Consider the following 6,000-nt stretch of genomic DNA (forward strand, 5'->3'; position numbering starts at 1 on the left):
TAAAAAGGCATATAAATGCATATAAGACATCCCAAGTTGATAATATAATAGCATGGAACAATAAAAAATTATAGATACGTTGGAGACGTATCAATGAATTTGTCATCGTCCAAGTGCTTGATAGCTGCTAGGATGTTTGTGCATGTTCACCATGTTTTTCTCTATCATTCTTACTATGTGAGCATATTGGTCTACATGTGTTTGATCATTCGAGGACATCCAATTGTTATTATTTGGCTCTTGATTTATCTTTTGCCAATTGGATGGACAAGAATGCCTAGGACCCTTCTCTAGCTATCTATGCTATCTCATATCAAGTTCTATTCATACTTCATCACAAAACTTAAAAAAGCACTTGTCGATCCCTCTGTGTGAAGGAGCACTCGGAGTTCCGTATCGTCAATGGCTGACCTCCAAAACCTCTGTGTGAACGAACTCGGTGAAACCAACTTTACAAACTCGGTTCAACCGAAGTCCAGAGTTGATCTGGGTTTTCCATCTCGGTACCACCGGAATCATCAACTCGGTTCCACCAAGTTTCCCTGTCAGCTGATAGTAGAGGAACTCAATGACACTAATTTCGTAATCTCGGTGACACCGATAGCGAATGGGTGTATATTCCACCGGACAGGTTCTTTCATTTCCAATCATCAAAGTCGTTTCGCCTCAAACCCTAAGCTGCTTCCTAGACACTTGGTCGTTGATGAGGACATGACTACCTTTGATATTATCACAATCATTGCATATGCGTAATTATTGGAGGTGATTTCTGATAAAACTCATGCAATAATTTATTTATGTTATCCGGAACAAAAATACTTCACATGTTTTTATTTTATGCCTAAATGCAGAATGGCCGAACACTTGTATGAATCACGTGTGATGACAAGGGAAGTGGAAATGGTTGGATGCTATTCAAGAGGTCCTCTCATGTCAAAGGAAATAATTAGTTGTTGTTCAAGAAGTTCTCTCACGTCACTTTTAGCCCAAGAGAAGATAGAGTCCAAGTCTTTCACGTTCTGGACTCAGATTCGGACTGCACAGACATACATGTACCAAAACGCCTTCAACGTTTTTATTCGGACTCCAAATTGCGAGATTCTTTTTGGGCTGCAAAGTATATTTTATTGGCTTTTAGGCCCAATTGGAATCACCTTCAAATTCATCCGGAGAGTGGAGATACAGACCAAACAAAATGACGTTGCACCAGAATCCGAGTCAAACAACAAATCCAAAGGTGTTGCACCACCTCCACTTGGGCCCATAGGCCTTGTACAACCTAGGGTTAGTTTTAGACTGCCTTGGGATGTCCTCCCACCTCCTTGGCCGCCATCCCTTGTTCCTATATAAGTAGATCAACCTAGTAGCTTTTTGGTTGGGATTTGTTTAGTTAAAAGTTAGCCATTGCAACTTCGTGTACTTCGTTTGTATCCAACGACCAGACTAAGACCACTTTCGGATCCCCAACCTTTTCAATACTTCATCTATATTCGCAATATTCAGATTGCTTTTATCATATTCTTTCTTGTTCTTCGATTGCTTGTAGGAAGAGACCTTCGTGGTCAGGTTGATCGTGCTCCGGCGTGGTCAATAACCTCTTGGAGTTAGTTTAGCGATTGCTAAAGCGCAACGTCGTGCACGTTTGTAGTTGGATCATCAAAGTCGTCTCCACCAAATCGATAGCCACCATCTCATCGATAGATCGGGACACCCGCGCTCCTATCAAGTCCTCTATCAAGTGGCAACTGCTATATCAAGTGGTATCAGTTTTCAGGTTGCTCGGTGAGAATTTCTAGTTATCCCTAGATTAGATTTATTTTTCTTACCTATTACCCCAGAAAAACCAGAAAAAGAGTTAGATCTAGTCATCCTTTGTCCAATCCAGTCCAAGGCTTTGCAATTTTCTTTTTAGTGCTTGCATAGTTGAATTATCGGTTGCATCGTCGTGTCAAGTTGCTGGTCTTAGCGTCTAGTCTTTTGGAGTTTCGAGTTATGTTCACAATTTTTCACGCCGCCGCCGCACTATCCTTATCGCTGCTGCCATATACCACCACCACGCCGCTGTCATCCCTTCCGTTGTCGCCCACCACCATGCATCAATATTCACCACGTGCTTCAATTGTTCATTGTTATTATCATACTTGAGGTCATTCGTATCTGTGCTTGATCCAATCTGCATCTTAATTGGTTGTTCGATAGAAGAGAAAAAAAAGTGAGAGCAAAAAAAAGAGAGAAAAAAAGTAAAAAAGTGAGAGAGAAAAAAGAGGGAAGAGAAAAAAATACAAATTTTGGATCTATCTAGAGTCAACCCCGTATGTGAATTCGCATTGAAAACTCTTTTGTGCACTGTTTAGTAAAGTAGGTGTCTCTTCCTCAGACGATGTCCGATTTGGCTCCGCGAGTACTCAAATTTGAGCTATCGACGAGACGCATCTGAATAGTTGATCAAGCTAGTTAATTATTATCACCTCCAAATCGGTTTCTAAATAGGATTTTTCCTCCGAACGTTAGGAACACGGTTTGTTAATATTTTTTAGGTCCGTTCCCGAATTTTTTGAGTCCTCATACGATCTCGGAATTGAGTGATTATTTTTGCATTCGAAGCTTGAGTCAGTAGCATTCTTGAGAAAAAATATTAGAAATTTCACATAATATTTTCAAGAGGGAAGTTTTAGAGATAGTTTTGGTTTATCCTGCTTGGGGTCATTTATCATCACTATCTTTAGTACCATTGTGATCTTCACTTATGTCTTCCTATCCAGAGATACTTCATATCATCCATTGCTGCCATTTGTGCTTTGACGTGACTCCATTAGTGTTCTAGGCTCGCGTCTCTAGTACGGTCTAGCCTAGGACCAACACAGTACCGTCGTTGAGCGTTTATTCAGCATTGCATATCTGAATTGATTATTGGTAATATTTTGCTACCATACATTAAGCCTTCCTAGCTCCACATATTTCTACACCGTGTATACATAAATTTATCTGGTAATCGCTTTACTCAATCTTCGGAGATATTAACACCGTCGGTTGCAAGTCCCCGCCTGCTGCATGGTAAGAATTTGTAAGACATTGATATTTGCTTTAATGTGAGCATTTTACCATTACATCGTCGTAGTTCATAGGAACAATATTCTTGGATTTTTGTTTCTTGTTTCTACTAGTCATGACAGGATCCAGAGTTGTCAGTTCATGGGCTTCTTTGATCGTGGGAGACGTTCCACCACAACAACTGTTACGCGAGGTGCAGAGAGATACAAATGCACATCATGAGGTTAATGTTTCTATACCACCATTTAATGACCGTTTTAGACCTGCTTTATATATTGAATGAGAATTTAAAATAAATAATATATTTGCTTCCCATAATTTTGCTGAACATAAGAAAGTTAAGGTCACGGTTGGTTCTTTCACCGATTATGCTTCAGTTTGGTGGAGCCAATATTGTCGATTACACCCTGATTATAGACCTACTACTTGGTATGATTTGAAACTTTCCATGACACACGCATTCGTTCCTACTTATTATACTCGTGGCATGATTAAAAAGCTACAACATTTAAAACAAGGTAGTGACACTGTAACAAAATATTATGATGATTTACAAACAACCTTGTTGCATTCCTCGTTAGAAGAAAGTGAAGAAGATTTTATGGATATATTTTGAGGAGGATTAAACCATGATATTCAGGAGATACTAATTCATCAAAAGTGTTATCCTATGGATCGTTTGTTTCGTCTTGCTTGCAAAGCTGAACAGGAAATAAAACGACGTATTGCCCACAAGGAGAACGAGCGCAAGGTGCTTATTCCAAGAGTTGATATGGTTGTTCCTTCAACTACTGGGCGTACGATGACAACCACATCAATTGTTGTGAGGGATACATCACCTTCACCATGTGACATGTTACCATCGAGAGTGCCTACATCATCTGAGTTGATCATAAGAGGTAATGAAAAAGGTACCTATCTTCCACCTCCACATGAGTATGATGAATGCCTTGTCAATTGCAATGTACCATGTGATGAGCCACCTATTACTTTGATCACACCACCTATTTTAGAAAACTATGTTGATGATTTGACGTTGCTGTGTGCTCAAACAACTACAATATCAACAATTTTGAGTGCACCTGGTGAATTAACTATTGTTGAGAAAGAACCATGTGAAAAAGGGAATAAATCAAATTTGGATCAAATATGTTTGAAAATAATCATGCCAATGTTTAATCATTTTGATATGACCTCCAATCTTGGTGATGATTCTATGTCAAATGACATGTTGCATGTTTGCTTTGTTCAGCCTGTTGTAGCATGTATATTTGAAACAATTCAATTTTATTCACCAATGTTGGGATGGTATAGTGATGAGCATTGTCAACCTTTGAAAGGATCGATATGGTTGGCTAGAGGGGGGGGGTGAATAGACAACGAACACTTTTTAATTAATCTTAGCAAGTTAAGGTAAACACTATACGGGTTCACAAATAATATGACAATGAGGTGAACCCTGTAGAGGCTAACAACGAGAGCTATTAAGACTACTAAGATATAGTCACAAGCATAAGCAAATACAAAGTAAAGGATAGAGATAACCACAAGTGGAACCGATGGAGACGAGGATGTGTTACCGAAGTTCCTTCCCTTTGACCGGAAGTACGTCTCCGTTGGAGCGGTGTGGAGGCACAATGCTCCCCAAAAAGCCACTAAGGCCACCGTATTCTCCTCACGCCCTCGCACGATGCAAGGTACCGTGACTCCACTATAGGTGCCCTTGAAGGCGGCGACCGAACCTTTACAAACAGGGTTGGGGCAACTCCACACAAAGCTTGGAGGCTCCCAACTAAACCACGAAGCTTCACCACAATGGAATATGGCTTCGAGGTGACCTCAACCGTCTAGGATGCTCAAACACCCAAGAGTAACAAGATCCGCAAGGGATTGGTGGGGGAATCAACTTTTCTCTTAGTGGAAGTGTGGATCTAGGCCTTCTCAACCAATCCCTAAAGAATCAACAAGTTTGATTGGCTAGGGAGAGAGATCGGGCACTTTTGAGCTTGTGGAGCAACAATGGAGCTTAGAGAGGTAAGAGATAGGGTTCCTCAGCTAGAAGAACCCTTTATATAGTGGGGGGGGGGGAAATCAGACCGTTTTCCCACTCTCTGCCCGAGCTCCAGCGATACTACCGCTGCCTGCAGCGATACTACCGCTGGTACTCCAGCGGTACTACCGCTGAACAGGAGCGGTACTACCGCTGCCTGGCGGTACTACCGCTGGATGCAGCGGTACTACCGCTGGCCCCTTGGTAGTGCACAAACACTACTACCGCCGAGAAAGTCTTCGCAAAAGGGTCCGTCCACGAACTACCGCTAGGTAGGTGGAACAAAGCACCTGGAGCAGTACTACTGCTGGCCAGGGGCGGTACTACCGCTGGCTGCAGCGGTACTACCGCTAGCAGTCCAGCGATACTACCGTTGGGGACCATTTTGCAGAGATGCTAAAAACAAAGAGGCGAGGGCCGCTCCAAAGATAAAGGAAAGGGAGAATGTGACGTGTGCGTGTGTAAAGATAGATTCCACCCAAACCTTTCCACTACGGATCCCCTCTTAATAGTACGGCTTTCCTATGACTCAAATAAAGAGAATCGTAGAGAGCGCCGTGCTTCCGATCCATGAGAGAGGAGACGAGTCGTCTTGCGCCGTTGACGTGTGTTATCTGAAACCTTAAGACACACAGTTAGTCCTGTACGGTACTGTCATCAATCACCAAAATCACTTAGGCATAAACTATGCCCCAACAATCTCCCCCTTTTTGGTGGATTGATGACAATACCGGATTTGCACAGAGAATAATATGAGAACTAAAAGATAGAGATATATGACAGTACGGGGCATATGACTCACAGCATATGATGGAAATAAATCTCACATAAGATCATGTCTCACAAAAGATAGCAAACTAGAAGCAAACCAAGTTCGAAGCAAACCATACGAAATAAAG

This window comes from Hordeum vulgare, chromosome 7H (assembly GCF_904849725.1).
Source record: "Hordeum vulgare subsp. vulgare chromosome 7H, MorexV3_pseudomolecules_assembly, whole genome shotgun sequence".
Taxonomy (NCBI): Eukaryota; Viridiplantae; Streptophyta; class Magnoliopsida; order Poales; family Poaceae; genus Hordeum; species Hordeum vulgare.